This window comes from Elephas maximus, chromosome 7 (assembly GCF_024166365.1).
Source record: "Elephas maximus indicus isolate mEleMax1 chromosome 7, mEleMax1 primary haplotype, whole genome shotgun sequence".
NCBI lineage: Eukaryota > Metazoa > Chordata > Mammalia > Proboscidea > Elephantidae > Elephas > Elephas maximus.
The window spans coordinates 56,223,396-56,240,556 of record NC_064825.1 but is presented as its reverse complement, the minus strand read 5'-3'; the positions used below and the strand labels follow the sequence as shown (position 1 = coordinate 56,240,556).

General features: G+C 37.3%; 2 pseudogenes; both read left to right on the top strand.

Moving 5' to 3' along the window:
• The first annotated feature begins 1,846 nt into the window (after window positions 1-1,846).
• LOC126079964 (olfactory receptor 51G2-like) lies at window positions 1,847-2,803 on the top strand (annotated as a pseudogene).
• A 10,936-nt stretch (window positions 2,804-13,739) lies between these two features.
• Window positions 13,740-14,545, top strand: LOC126079963 (olfactory receptor 52D1-like; annotated as a pseudogene).
• The last annotated feature ends 2,616 nt before the right edge of the window (window positions 14,546-17,161 follow it).

Sequence of the window (17,161 nt, the reverse complement as noted above, 5' to 3'; positions counted from 1 at the left end):
GTGGCAATGCATGAATAATAAAAGAGCACAGAGCATGCCTCAAAAGTTTTGAACTTTGTAGTTGGAAGAGAAAGGCTGTTCCTGCAAGGCTGTAGCAACCAAGCTGCGCAGAGATGTCAGGTGAGAAGAAAACTCAGGATTTAGCTTAGGTTAGAAACTTAAGATAGAAAAATAGTTAAACTCTAACATGTAATACAAGAAACCACGGATGACTGTTTTATAACACTGTCCTGTGGGGTTGTGTATGTTACCTTTCCAAAAGGTAAACCTGAGTAGTTTTAGAGAATGACGCTAACCTGGATAGAAGAATAGAAGGAATTTATGTAAAAATTCTAACAATAGAGAAGAAGAGATTTCAAGTTCTGTAGTAACATTGATCAGTCTCATGCCTAAACACTAACACACACCAAGACCAGACAAAGTAGATTAAAAAAATGCTAAAAACCCATGTATGGGTAGTGGCAATAATATGACATCTACTGGTACCATGCCTGGAATAGTTAAAATACACTCTTATTGAATGAACAGAGAAGTGGGTCCCTTGAACACTCAGCCATCTTTATCTACAACAACGCAAACAGTAAAAATGCAGATTTAAAAAAACATTCTGATCATGCTTCTGAAGCGGATTCCATTGTCTTAGTTTTGGCCATGCAAACACTATGATTTTAATTAGGTATATAGAATTGAAAATGATACCCCTGATTGGAATTTTTATACAGTGAGTGGAATAATAAATAAAGGCAGTGACTAGTAGACAGGATGCTTATATTTCTTGTCTTCATCACTGGAACAAGGAAAATGACATTTTGAGGAGGATGGAGTTTTTGATTCTCAAGAACACTTTCTTGGATCAAAGATTGAATTCAAGGAGCATTTGAAAATTTGGATAACCATCACAGTCAAAAGCCCATATTAAATTAAAAATGAATAAATAAATAAAATAAAAACCTCAAGTATGCCCAGAGCAAGTCTCCTTGGGATAAAGAAGTGGTAGCACTGACCATGGAAGCGCTCTCATTGCTAATACATGTTGTATTTAATTTGATTATTTGTTGTAAGACTGCCTCCCATGACCTACAGTGTAAGCAAAGGAAGTGTATCACCCATGTTGATAATTGCTGTATCACTATAATCTACTTCAGACAGAGGTTATTAGTATTCATTAAGTAAATGATTGAATAAATATAAAAATAAGCAATTCATAATTCATATGAATAACTTGTTGCCTTTTTTGCTACTGATTATAAATGAACTACTCCTGTATAGAAAATAAATATTATTTTTGAGTTTTAAAAAAAATACTTATTCTTGATACTAACAATTTTTCTTAAGCTCATAAGATTATTTGCTTTCTTAATTTCCCTCCTTTTGCAATTTAAGCAAAAACATGTGCTAACATGCTATAATGACTAATGTTTAATCTGTTTCAGGATGGAACAAAATAGTGAGCAACCCCTGGTATAATGAACAACTATAAACTCAAAGACAGACATAAATTTTGGGATTCCATTTAAACACAAATGCATTACTGAATTTTGCTTATTAAAAGCTGATTGTTTCAATTTTAATAAAGCTCTTTTCTGTGTTTCCTTTCTCTAAGCTAAGTCGTATTATCTGGGGCGATAAATAATGTAGAAGGGAAGATCCTTATAGACTTTGGTTATCAGATGTATTGGACATGCCATGTCATCTTTCATCAGCATAGTCAGGGTCTGCTTAAAAATGCATTAATTCGGCTAGTAATCATTCAAGTTGTAATGCAGATACTCTCAGATTCTAAAGTTCAACAACTATGTCTCAGAAAATGCATTTTATTCTAGAAAAGGCATGCAGCTCTGGCATCATGGTTCCTGTCAATAGCACCAACTCCAAATTCTCCACGTTCCTGCTGACAGGCATCCCTGGACTGGAGGCTCTTCACATCTGGATCTCCATACACTTCTGTGCCATGTTCTTCGTTACCTTGGTGGGCAACATGACCATCATGACAGTTATCTGGAGGGAGCAGACCCTCCATGTGCCTATGTACCTCTTCCTAGCCATGCTGGCTGCCTCGGATCTAGGTCTGTCCCTCTTCACCTTCCCCACAATGCTGAGGATCTTCTGGTTGGATTCTCGAGAGATGACTTTCTCTTCTTGTTTCACCCAAATGTTCTTTATTCATACCTTCCAAAATTTTGAGTCTGCTGTTATTTTGGTGATGGCCTTTGACCGCTATGTGGCCATTTCTCATCCGTTGCACTATTCCTTCATCCTCACTAATAGAGTGATTGCTAGGATAGGTTTGGCCATTTTTGTGTGAACTTTGGCTGTAGAGGTGCCTCTTCCCATCCTCTTGAGGAGGCTATGCTTCTGCCACTCCAATGTACTTTCCCATTCCTACTGCCTGCATCCTGACATCATAACGCTTTCTTGTTCCAGCACTAGGATCAATAGCAGCTTGGGATTGTTTGTGGTGCTCTCCACCATGGGACTTGACTTTTTACTTATTCTCCTTTCTTATGTGCTGATTCTGAAAACTGTACTGAGCATCGCTTCACATGGTGGCCGCCTGAAGGCCCTCAACACTTGCATTTCCCACCTCTCTGTTGTGGTCCTCTTCTTTACTCCCATAATCTGCTTGTCTATGTTGCACCGCTTTGGCCCACAGCTTCCCTCATACATCTATGTGCTTATGGCCAACATGCATTTCCTCATTCCTCCTGTGATGAATCCCATTGTCTATGTGGTGAAAACCAAGCAGATGCGGGAGAAAATACTTAGGTTTTTCATCAAAAGAAGACCTGGAGAATCAAAGTAACATTTTAAAAAATATTTGGTATATGAATAGTGTGGTTCACATTCAATTGGCAGGTACCTTTTGATTCTAAGAAGACAGGGGCATCTCGATCTATTTTATTTTTTCAACCACACAATTTTCTTTTTCAGCTACAGCTCTCCTGCAGCCTAATTACGGAAGATGCTTTTGTGAGAATCATTAGTCACAGTCTGAAAACCATTTAGAAATATGTTATTGTGTTGGCCTTAGTGTTCTAAAGAAGAAATTTGGCATTCCAGTTTGTTTCATTTAGTGTTTATTATTCACTTCTACTCTTTATTAAATTACATATATATAAATATACACACACACATAGTATATATATATATATATATAATATTATTTATTTATGTATTTTATTCTATGTCCCGAAGTCTCTCTGTAAGGCTGAAGTTTCATATCAGCCAACATAGATTAAACCAGTTAAGGAGAGTATGTGTTTTGAGAATTCATAATCAGCTGGAATAAAATATTGATGATGTGCTTAATTCTAGTGAGACAACTGTTAAGACATTAGTAAACTTTTTCTTTTTTTTTTTTTAATGATGTTGAGGCAAAGCCCAGGTCTTCAAGTAGAAAAAATAATAATAATGATAATAATAAAAACAATTAAAAATTTCTAAAACAACCCATGAAGCCAATTATTCATCTCGGTTTTAGCTAATCCGTAGATGAGGTAACTGTCATCTTGAACTTTTCATCACAAGACACTCTCAAAATTTTTCAATTACCATGTAAACTGCACCCATTTATAACTATATAAACTAACGGAAATTTGCCTGTTTCATGTCTACATCAGACATTCTTGCAGGATGGATTAGTGCTCTTTTCTAATTCAGATGGCACCCATGAAAAATTTAGAATGCTGGTCTGTTTGGCTAAGTTTATTAAAATGAACTCCTCCTGTGTTTGAAATCTCTTTCATAACAGTGTCTCTTAATATTTTTCTCTCATTTTTTATATATTCACCTGTGATCCTTGATAACATCTGGGGACATATCAACTCTATGTTAACGCTTTCTTGTATTCATCATTTGCTGGTAGTTATCATACCCATCCTGTTTCATTACTCATTTACTACTAGACAACCCTGTGATGGCTACTGCTTACGTTCTTTCTTCTTTGGAAATTTCCTGGTCAAGTCCAATTCCATTCCTTCAATCATGTCAACATTTATTATTCATTCTCTGTGGCTTCTTTGAGGATCCCTGATGGCACAGTCGTTAAGAGCTCGGCTGCTAACCACAAGGTCAGGAGTTCAAACCCCTCAGCTGCTCTGTGGGAGAAAGATGTGGCAGTCTGCTTCTGTAAGATTACAGCCTTGGAAACACTGTGGGGCAGTTCTATTCTGTCCTCTTGGGGTGCTATGAGCTGTAAATGACTCAATAGCAAGGGGTTTGGTTGGTTTTTGAATGTCTTCTTTATTGCTTTTTTTTTTTAACTGCTTTATTGATATATAGTATACATCCCATGAGATTTACCCATTTAAGTGTATATTTCCATGGTTTTTAGTGTATTTACAAAATTGTTCAACTATCACATGATCTAATTTTAGTACGTTTCTATCACCATCCAAAATAAATCTGACGTCCACTAACAGTTTCCATTCTCAAGCCCAGGCCTAGACGACCACTAACTACTTCTAATTGTCCTTACGGATTTGCATTTTCTGGAAATTTTGTATAAACAAAATGCATACATTATGTGGTGTTTTGCATCTGGCTTTATTTCCTTGTTGCTGTGTGCCATTGAGTCAAATCTGACTCATAATGTTTTTGAGGTGCATCCATGTTGTAATAGGTATCAATTCGCTGTGGTTGTTAGTTGCTGTCCAGTCAGCTTGGACTCACAGTGACCTTATGTATAACAGAATGAAACATTGCCTGTATCAATACTTTATTCTTTTTATTGCCAGTGTTTCTTTTTATGTATAGATGACATTGTGTTTATCCCTTCACCAGTTGATGGACATTTGGGTTACTATAGGTTTGGGGTTATTATGAATAATGCTGTTATGAACATTATCACAAAAGTCTATGTGAACATATGTTTTCATTTCTCTTGGTTAGATACATGGGGTGAAATTACTAGTTTATATGATCATACTCTTAAATATTTTGAAAAAGTGCCAAAGGTCTTTCAAAGTGGCTGCACTCTTTTATGGTCAAAGCAGCAATAAATGAGTGTTTCAATTTCTCCAAATCCTTACAAATGGTTGAGATTGTCTTTTAGATTGTACCCAGTCTAATGGGTAGAAGTGGTATATCATTGTGGTTTTGATCTGCATTACCCTAATAACTAAAGACATTAAACATCTTTTCATGTGCTTATTGCACATTCATACATTTCTTGGAGAAATAGCTATTCTAGTTATTTATTGTTTTGTTTCTTAATTGTCTCATTTCTCTATTTATTATTGAGTTTAAGAGTTACTTATATATTCTGGATTCTAGTTGCTTATTGGACATATGATTTGTAAACATTTTCACCCAGTCTGTGGATTGTCTTTTTTTACTTTCTTGATGCTGCTTTGAAAGTGAAAAGTTCTTAATTTTGACTAAGTCAATTTTTTTTTAACATTTATCTCTTGTGATTTTGGTCTCTGCCACTTGGGCTATATGACCCAGCTGATCCAATGTTACCTGAAGTATCAGTGGCAGATAGAGAGGCTGTTTGGAGTCTTTGGCATGCCCCTATTTTTGAATCTCAGTGCAGACCCTTACGATTTTGGAGCAAATCCCTGCCATTCTTTGTAGATAAATACTCTCCTTTTGAGAAACAGATTTTCACTAGTTACTGGACCTTAGTAGAGACTTAATATTTAGCCATGGGCTACCATTAGCCTGAACAGCCCATCATGACCTGAATTTTGTTTAACCCACAGAGATAAAGTCAGACGTGCACAGCATCACTCCATTATTAAGTTGAATTGGTATGTACGAGATCAGGCTCAAGCAGAACATGAAGACACTAGTAAGATGCATGAGGAAGTGGCCGAAATAACCATAGTCTCCACTCCCGTCAGATTTTGTTTCTGTATCCCCATTTGTACCTATGGTCTCAAGTGGCATTCTATATCATCAGTTGACTGAGGAAGAGAAAACATGTGCCTGGTTTACTGATGGTTCTGCGTAATATGCAGGTATGACTCAAGTGGACAGCACCAGCAGTACAACCCCTTTATGGGACCTCCCTGAAGGACAGTGGGGAAAGGGAATCCTCCCAATGGGCAGAATTTTGAGCAGTGCCCCTGGTTGTTCACTTTGCTTGGAAGGAGAAATGGCCAGATATGTGATTGTATACTGATTCATTGGCTTTGGCCAATGGTTTGGCTGAATGGTCAGGGAATTGGAAAGAACATGATTAGAAAATGGGAGACACAGAGGTATGTGGAAGAGATATGTGGATAGACCTCTCTGAATTGCCAAAGAGGTGAAGATAGTTGTGTCACATGTGAACACTCACCAAGGGTATCCTCCACAGAGGAGGAGACCTGTGGAAGCCAGTAATCCTTTTTTCCCAGCCACTTCCATCATTGTCCAATAGGCTCATGAACAGAGTGATCAGCACTGGGGCAATGTTCTTCAGGAATATGTACGTGCTCTAAAGCAGCCCATGGTGCTGTTTCTACCATAATCAATCAAGGGTCAAGGGGTGGGAAGGGGAATGGCACTGCTCACTATTACCCCTAGTGTCCCACTTGGAAAATTTTTACTTTCTATCCCCATGACCCTCTGCTTTGAGAGTTTAGAGGTCTTCATTCCGAAGGTTGGAATGCTCCTCCCTGGACACAACACACTAACTCTGTTGAACGGGAATTTAAGAATGTCACCCTGGCAAAGAAAGGAGTTACTGTGTTGATTGTTGTGACTGATCGTGATAATCAAGGGGAAATTGGGTTGATGCTACACAGTAGAGGTAAATAAGAGTATGTCTGGAATGCAGGAGATCCCTTAGGACATCTCTTATTATCACCACACATTGTCGTTAAAGCCAATGGAAAACTGCAGCAACACAATTCCAACATGATTACTAATGGCACAGACCCTTCAAAAATGAAGCTTTGAGTCACCCTGCTAGGCCAAGAAGCACAATCTGCTGAGATGCTTCTTGAGGGCAAAGGGAATACGGAATAGGTGGTGGAAGAAGGTAGTTCTAAATACCGGTTATGAGCTTGTGACCAGTTGCAGAAATGAGGGCTGTAATTATCATGAGTAATCCTTCCTTGCATCAAATATTTTTGTTTTCTTAACTTACAAAATATAGTAGCAAATGGGGCTAGTGCATTTTCGGTTGCATGTATGTTAGCTGTATCAGCTTTGGGGCAAATCCAAACCAAAGCAAACTCAGTGCCATCAAGTTGATTCCGACTCATAGGGGCCCTACAGGACAGAGTAGAACTGCCCCATAGAGTTTCCAAGGAGTGCCTGGCGGATTTGAACTGTAGACCCTTTGGTTAGTAGCTGTAGCACTTAACCACTACGCCACCAGGGTTTCCTAGGGGCAAATATGACTTTATAATTGTCTTCAGGGATTTTGTCTGGTTTAAAGAGGTGTTTTAGGTGTCACATTAACAAGCAGTGGATTGTAAGGGTTAAGGTTGTGTGTCAAATTCGGTGGGCCATGATTCTCAGTGGTTTGGCATTATGATGTAGTTTGTCAGTTAGGTAATGATATAATCACCTACATGCTGAGATCTGGTATGAGCAGCCAATCTGTTGAAATGGAGTTGCCTGCATCCAGTAAGTACAGATTTTCTGGCAAAGCTCACTGGCTTTTGTTGCTCTGGATCCTGCATCCAGCTCGTCATCTTCTGACATATGGTTCTTGGGACATGAGCCAGTAGCTTGATGTATGGCCTGCCAATCTTGGGATTCATTGGCTTCTACAACCTGGAAGCCAGCATGCTACTGTCTTACCTGCCTATCTTTTATTTGTCAGGCTCTGCAGCCTGTAACCCTGCAGCCTGACAGCTGACCTGTTGATCTTGGGTTTCTCAGCGTCTGCACTACACGAGTCAGGAGAAACCTCCAGCCTGATGATTGACCCATGGACTTGGGACTTTCAAGCCTCTACAACCATATGAGCCTTTTCACTGAGATAAATCTCAGTGACCAATGGACTAGAAGTGATAACCCAGATGTAAACCCAACCACCAAGGTTCATGTGATCTTTGACAAAGGCCCAAAATCCATGAAACGGGAAAAAGACAGTCTTTTTAACAAATAGTATTGGTAAAACTGGAAGTCCATTTGTAAGAAAATGAAACAAGACCCATACTTCACACCTTACACAAAAATTAATTCAGTGGATCAGAGAACTAAATGCCAAAACCAAATACTGTAAAGACAATGGAAGAAAAAAAAGGGTCAGTTCTAGAGGCCCTAATACACAGCATTAACAGGATACAAAACATAACTAACAATACACAAACACCAGAAGACAAGCTAGATAACTGGGATCTTCTAAGAATTAAACACTTATATTCATCAAAATGCTTCACCAAAAGTTAAAAAGGAAAGCTACAGACGGGGGGAAAAAAAATGGCTATGACATATCCATCAAAGGTCTAATCACTAAAAGCTATGAGAAAATCCAACACCTCTACAACAAAAAGACAAATAACTCAATTAAAAAATGAGCAAAGAATGTGAACAGTTTATCAAAGAAGATGTTCAGATGACTAACAGACACCTGTGGGAATGATCATGATCACTAGCCATTAGAGAAATGCAAACCAAAACTACAATCAGATACTATCTCACCCCAACATTACTGGAACTAATCAAGAAAACAGAAAGTAACAAATGTCGGAGAGGCTGCAGGGACGTTGGAACTCTTATGAACATCTAGTGGGAATGCAAAATGGTACAACCATTTTGGAAAATGATATTGTACTTCCTAGAAATAGAAATACCATATAATCAGAAATCCCACTTCTAGAAATACATCCTAGAGAAATAAGAGCAGTTCCATGAACAGGCATATACACACCTATGTTCATTGCAGCATTGTTTATAATAGCAAAAAGGTGGGAACAACCTAAGTGCCCATCAACAGATGAATGGATAAACAAACTATGCTACATATCCACAATGGAATACTATGCAAAGATAAAGAACAATGACAAATCTCTGAAACATCTCACAGCATGGATGAATCTGGAGGGCGTTAAGCTGGAGATTAAGTCAATCATAAAAGGACAAATAATGTATGAGACCACTATTATAAAAACTCATGAAAAGTTTTACACACAGAATGAAACAATCTTTGGTGCTACTGGGGGGGGGTGGATGGGATGGTGAAGGAAACTAGACAATAAATAAGTAGTAACTTTCGTGAAGGGTAAGACAGTACATAATACTGGGGAAATCAGCACAACTTGACCAAGGCAAAGGCATAGAAGTTTCATAGACATATCCAAACTTCTTGAGGAACCAAGTTACTGGGTTGGCAGCTGAGGCTCATAGTCTAAGGGGACATCTAGTTCCATTGGCATAACATTGTTTATAAAGAAAATGCTCTACATTCAACTTTGATGAGTAGTGTCTGAGGTCTCAAAGGCTTATGAGCAGCCATCTGATATACATCTACTTATCCCATCCCATCTAGAGAAACAGAGAATGAAGAAAATCAGTAGGGGACAGGAAAGCTAGACAAATGGAAATGGAAATGGGGAACCTGAGGTGGACAAGGGGAGAGTGTTGATATTTTCTGGGATTGGCAACCAATATCACAAAACAATATGCATATTAGTTCTTTAATGAGTAACTAATACGCTGTGTAAAATTTCACCTAAAGCACAAAAAAGGAAAAGAACAAATAAAAATAAAATAAAAGGTGACAGCCTTGGAAACCATATGAGGCAGTTCTTCTTTGTGCTATAGGGTCACGATGAATTGGAATTGATGGCAATGGATTTATATTTATATGTATATATATATATATTTATACATATATAAATACATACATTTGCAGAACCATAAGTAGTGATACTTAGCTTCACATTCACCCTGTGGCATGAGCTGAAGAGGTGCAGGTTCTGTTTTAATTATACATAATTAGTCTTTCTCCTTAAAACAGAAATAGTGTTGTGTTTCACAGGGCTTCTGCCATGATTGCAGGGTTATTTCTTTGATGGAGAAAATGAACACCATTATAAGAGGAATTCTGGGATGTAAAGAGTTTGGTATGCATTATGAGAATCATGAAGTTGAAGTTCCTAAGTGGAAAATATGTGCAAGGTTAGCTATTAAAATTAAATATTCCTTGAGGGAAGAGTAAGCTAAGTCTTGTGTAGTAACTCATATAGTACTGTTAGCTGGAGTTAGGTGTAACAAAGATACCATCTTCTGTTCTGTTCCCTTATAGGAATTTGCTCATTTCTTTACTCATTCCAGTAATCACATATTGCAATCATAATCACAAATTCCTACTAAATTCTCTTGGTTCAAAGTGAAGTCCAGATTGGGCATGATGCATTTATAAGCCTTCTCTTCTACCTTACAGATATCCTGTGTCCCATGGGTATACCAGGAGCTGCTCATCATTTATGTTGAGGAGTGCTGCATGTGTTTTACAATGCCATCTAATTTGTCAGTTCAAAAACTGTGAGCGCCTACACTATGCCATGAACTCTGAACATGACAGAAGAAAGAGATGGTATGTTCTGTTTGAATATTGCTTTCCAAATGTAGGTCTTAAAGTCAGAAGCTAAGACAGAAATGTGGCGTGTCATGAACTGTAAGAGCCCATGGCAGAGAATAGGTAGGATAATTAGAATTTTCCTTACAAAAATAAAGAAGTATGTTGTTAGAAAAAAGAAAAGAAAAAAGAAATTACTGTTAGGACCAAGAAAACTAGATTCTGTTGTCCTGAGAATTGACTCTTGTTGGCCTGGAATATTTATCCTGTGATAGGGGCTTAACCACCTAAATCATATTACTAAAGGTTGTAATCATCGCCATCGACGACACCATTACCATCACCTTCATTGGCTGTGATCCCAGGATCAATAAAGAACATTAAAATTATTTAGTAAGTTTTGCTAAGCATTTACTTCAGGAAAATTGTTTCTTTTCTGGAAACCAAAGGTTTATATTTTGGTAGCCAAAAGAGTTGAGTTTCCCATTGCATACGACAAATTGGCATTTTGATCTGCAAGTGTAATACGAGAGTGGGTACGGAGCATGACTTCTTTTGAGTCATATTAATTTAGGGCTATAAATTAGTAGTTTCAAAATTCTGCTCATCTACCGAAGGAGACAGCAAATAATAGGCTGTATGCAGGGCCTGAAGTCTTTGAGATCATGATCTTAGATAGTTTGACCACTCCAAAAAATAAAAAAGACATATTTGAAAAACGGGAGTTCTTCAGTCTCTAATCACATTTTTGCCTCAGAAAGAAAATCTCAAAATATCACACTAAAGCATATCAAGCAATTTATTGCAATATATTTAAATAGCCTTAGTATTTTGGTTTTGTCCTAAAACGGTTTCATGTTCCAGAGGAGCTATGCAATAGAAAACTTTGTTATTTTTTATAGTATCCTTTAATGATTAAACACTGAGCTTCCAAAAAAAAAAAAAGACAGATGTTGCTCAGAAACTTGCTCTGGTTGGGAAAATTGTTGGGTGTAGTTCAAAACTGGAAAATACAATTTCACAAGTGTAATTACATGATTTAGTCAGCTAATCCAATTACTGTCTGTGAAGTCTCAGATGTTAAAGAGGCCACTCAGCAGTTACAGTACCCAAGAGACCCTCAGATATTCCCTGTGTTGTTCTTTATAGATATTGAGGTACATACAGACATACGCTTATGTGTACACATGTGCATGTATTCACGAGTGTGTGTGTGTGTGTGTGTATATACTTCTTCTCAGTTCTTATAAGCCAGTCATGATTTTTTAGCTAAGACCTAGGAATACACCCTTGACATAAAAAGTGGGAATTCAAGATCTACCTTCTTATGTTTTCAATGTATTTGAAAAATCATGTATCTAAAAGATAAATTAAAATAGTTTAGTGGCTAAACTATATTTCTGGAATTAGAATGCCTTGGTTTAAAAACAGGTTTTAAACACTCATTAATGATACAATCAAGAGACAGTTAATCCTTCAGCCTGACCGTAAAATAGCAATAATAAGAATTGCTTCCTTATGTAATAGTTGTGACCATTGAACTGGATAATCTATACAAAGTGCTTACAGCAGTTTTCAGGAAAATGTTTGGCACATTGTAAGCATTGAGAAATGTTTGTTATTATTATTTACTATTACTTCTATATTGCCACTTTTCGAGGCACATGTTATGTGCTCTATTTAAATATGTTGATATTTTCTGTGTGACTGTTATAACAGCCAAAGCCAGGCATTGCTGAGAGATAAGAGAAACAAAATACTATTCTTAAGAGGCTCCTATAAAAGTGTAATCAAACCTTTTTTCAATATCGCTTCAAGAAATCTCTCTTGGAGCTTTTGTTAAAGGCTGATTCACATATTTTATGTATTCATTTTTGCTTCTTCACCAATATTTTATGAAAGAGTGAGAGACAGAGAGGAAGAGAAGACTGTCAGATACTTGTTGCCATTGAGTTGATTCCGACACATAGTGATCCTATCAGTAATATAGACTAGGATAAATACGTGCTGGCAATGTGATAATGTGTACTACTTCCTTGTTAAGAGTTGGGATAATCTAGAAAAGAAAATTTCAAGTAACACAAAGACTGATTAATGTTGTTATTAAGCGCCATGGAGTCGATTCTGTCTCACAGCTAATCTATAGGGCAGAGTAGAACTGTCCCATAGAATTTCCAAGGAGCAGTTGGTGGATTTGAACCGCTGACCTTTTTGGTTAGCAGCCAAGCTTTTAACCACTGCCACTATCTTGAAATGCAAGACAGTTTTCTGTTTATTAGATGGTGTGACAGGCCTACTTGAAAACTGGAGACTACAGATTAAAGATTTTGGTGGCTTTTTTTAGATACACAATAATTTATTATACATAACTATTTTAAACTTCCTAAGAGTTTCGGTCCAAAAGCTTTGATGAACATGCCAGATAGCTTTTCCAAAGCTACTGCTTTGGATTGCAAACTTGGCCAAGCAAATTGATGTTGTTTTACTGTTCACAGAAAAATAGAATATTAATTCTCCCCAGGCTTGTATTGAGGGTTATAGAAAGAAAAGAGAGAAATCACTTTTGTTGTTGTTTAGAGTTAAGAATTTATTATTAAGCTGGAAAGACAACAATTATATACATTGTTACTTGTTGTTGTTGTTGTTGTGTTCTGTCAAGTCGATTTTGACTCATAGGTATCTCACAAGAGAGAAGAACTGCTCCTTAGGGTTTCATGGAGTGTAATCTTTACAGGAGCAGGTTGCCAGTTCTTCCTCCTGTGGAGCCATTGGCTGGGTTCAAATTGTAAACTTTTCAGCCAGCACTTAACTGTTGAGTGACCAGTACTCCATATTACATACACAAAACAGTTAAAAGTTCAAAAGATATTGTGTGGTGAGAACAATTGATGATTACAAAGGAGAAAGGACTAAGATCTTGATCATCCTGATTCACACTTTTTTTTTTTTAAAGAGAAAACAAGCATCTGGTGAAAGGAAGTGATTTGCCCACAGTCATTCAGTTATTAATAATTGATCTCGTATCATTTTATTAGTGATCTTCACTCCTTCTACTTCATCATGCCAAAAAAGAAAATAGCATTTGAATAGAATGAAGGAAAAAAAAAAACATTTTCTGCTATTGTTCACTCTACTTCTTTTCTCTCACACAACCGACTTTGGCCACCTCTCCCTAACATCCAACTCTACATCCACCCAACTTACTGCTTTTCTGTTGACTGGCATCCCAGGATTGAAAGGCTTCCACATCTGGAGCTCCATCCTTTTCAGATTCATGTACTTTCTGGCTCTGATAGGCAAGGTCCTGGTTATGATAGTGGTGGCCTGGGACAGAAGCCTCCACAAGCCCATGTACCTCTTCCTAGCAATGCTGGCACTCAATGATGTCCTCCTTTGTACGGTCACAGTGCCCAAAATGCTTCTCATCTTCTGGAAGGACCCTTCTCCATCAACGTTTTCTGCCTGCCTCACACAGATGTTCTTTGTCCATGCTCTTTCCTCTCTGAATCTGCTGTTCTTCTGGCCATGGCTTTTGATTGCTGTGTGGCCATCTCTGAACCACTCCACTATGTGACCCTACTTACAGGATCTCTCACTGGCAAGGTCGGCGTGGCTGTGATGGTCCAGAGTGTGGCTGTAGTCCCTCCTGGTGTCCTCTTCATTCTCCGGCTATCCTTTTGCAGAACCAATATCATCCACCACACCTACTGTGAGAACACAGGCATTGCCAAGTTGGCCTGCAATAACATTTCCCTTAATAGCATTTATGGACTCACTGCTGCTCTCCTTACCATGGGGCTGGACTTTGTCCTCATCTCTCTCTCCTACTGGCTAATCCTGAGGACAGTATTCCAACTGCCTTCAAGGGAAGCTTGGACAAAGGCCTTTGGAACCTGTGGAGCTCATATATGTGTCATCTTGATATTCTACACTCTGGCCTTCTTTTTCTTCTTTACTCATCTCTTTGGGCACCATGTGCGCAGGCATACTCTTATCCTCCTGGCAAATCTCTATTTACTGGTGCCACCTACCATGAACCCCATTGTATATGCGGTAAAAACCAAAGAGATAAGGATGTGAGTACTAGGACTCTGTAGCCATTCAAAATTACCCAAGGGAAATGAATCAATAAGGAACAGGGAATTTCAGGATTAAAAAAAAAAAAAAAAAAAGGCTTGTATATCATATCTGAATCAATCCAGGCAGACATATCCACAGAAGACCCAACTTCTGAATAGAGCTTAAAATATTCATATTTCCAAATCCTATCTTCCCAGTGTAGGGTAAACATGATGTTGAAAGGGAACTGTTCAGATATCATCTAGGGATGCCTCAACATATTAAGGTAATAATCATTGAATTGTAACTGTGACAGAGTGGGAAATTCAAATACCCTTTTTGTAATCTGCTGTCTCTTCTTTTTCAATTTGTTAGGACAGGCGAAAATATAAATCTTAGAAGATTAGGGATAATATCTCATTCCAGTCTCACTATTGCATGCATAAGACATAGAACATACAAATAATATAATAAAAAAGTAATATACTATAATAAATATTATAATAAAAAGCCTGTTGTCATCAAGTTAATTCTGTAATTGTAACAACCTTATAGCACAGAGTAGAATTGCCCCATAGAGTTTCCAGAGAGCAGCTGTTGAATTGGAACTGCTGACCTTTTGGTTAGCAGCCAAACTCTTAACCACTGCACCACCCAGAGCTTGGGGAGTTTGTATTACATATAATATTATAATATATATAGTATATTATAATATTATATATAACATTATGTTTTTTTATATATAATATTATAATAGATTCCTTAATTAATTACTCAATTAACGCAGATTTTTTCATGTAACAAACTCCCTGATTTGTCCTTATGTATATTACCTGTTAGTAAAATGCTGGTTTTCCTTTCCCCTCAAAAACTTTTCCTTTAGTTTCCAGAAAACATCTATTTCTTATCTCATTTAATGCCTAGTGTAACATGCGTTTGGTTATACACAATTAAAAGAGACTTTTTTTTTCATTATATTACCTTGATAAATAAGAAAAATATTTCAAGAAGACATTCTGAATTATATCATGACATCCAAGGGTGAGCTGAATATTCAAGATCAGTAAGGACAAAATTCAGGCTTCTATGGGACCTCAACAATAGGCAAATGTGAACTTCTTTACAGGAGTTGATGGCACTAACCTGTCTTAGCTACAGTAACTCTGGGAAGATAAACAGAAGTGCTCCAGATTGGGTCAGATTGCTAAAACTGGATCAATCCATTTTATCCAGGATGGTGTTGTTGTTGTTAGGTTCCATCCAGTTGATTTTCAATTCACACCAACCCCATGGGACAGATTAGAACTACCGATAGAATTTTCTAAGCTGTAACCTTTACAGGAGCACATTGCCAGGTCTTTCTCCTGTGAAGCGGCTTGTAGCATCCCTTATTATTTTGATTTAACGGGAATGAAAGTGTGTCAGGGTAATTCTTGAGAAGTGAAAATCACAGGAATAGGTCAGAACTAAGTTCACGAAATTCATGGACTCATTTATATAAAGACATGTAATTTTCCTAATTTAGTTCCTCTGAAACCAACTCTTCTTTCCTGTATCTCTATAGTAACTGGGTCATACTTTCTCACCTATAAATTTATCTGCTATAATCCTGTAGTGTATAAATCCTTTTAATCTACTAGAAGACATTTACCTCTTGATTAATAAAAAAGAGAAAATATTTCGGGTCATCCAGACAATAAAATGTGTGTTATTAAAATCATGTAACAGATATATGGTCTCCGGGTTGAGTTGATTGGCATTGAGTATCTTGAAAAAACTGCCTTGCTATAATAATCTTTATAAATCTATGTGGTTGTTTCTAGAGTCTGTGTATAATCAGATGATCATCTATGACATTGTTTTTAAGACAATTATTTTTCCATTTTTTAAATTATTAGACTGAGTGGCTAAGTGAGACAATGAAGTGTTTTGTAGCAATACTTGGGATAGAAGAAAATACCAAAAACTGAGGTGACAAAGGAGACAGTGGTCTTCCCTAGTGTTTTTTTCTTGCCATCAGGTTTTATTATAGAGGGTCTTCTGTAGCATTAAGATTATTAGCGCTTTACCCAAAGGATAGCATTTGACGTAAAAATAATTAAATTGTCTTTGTCTAATGACAAGGTCTTGACCAGCCAAAAAAAGAAAAATGCAGATTACTTATTTAGGCTTCTGCGTCTCTTACAGATTTGACAGGAAGGGCTTTCACAAGACAGACAGATACTCATGATTTTCTCAAACAAGGTAATATATGTAAGAGGGTCTCCTAATCTGTAAACCAACATGCAAATTAGATAGTGCTTCAATATATTACTGTCAGTGTAGGCAGAAACAAGAGATCTTTTTGTTTTAGGAGCACTAGATGCTTCCCAATGACTGAGCTCCAGCCTTTATTATTATTGTTTCAGCTGCTGTCAAGCTGGCCCCCTACCCATGGTGATCTCAATGTGCAATGGAACAAAATCCTGCTCAGTCCTATTCCATCCCAGTTATGGATTGGAAATTGGACTATTGTGCTCCACAGGGTTTTCATTGGCTGATTTTTAGAAACAGATCTCCGGGCCTTTCTTCCTAACGAGTCTTACTCTAGAAGCTCCACTGAAATCTAATCAGCATCTAAACAACACACAAACCTCC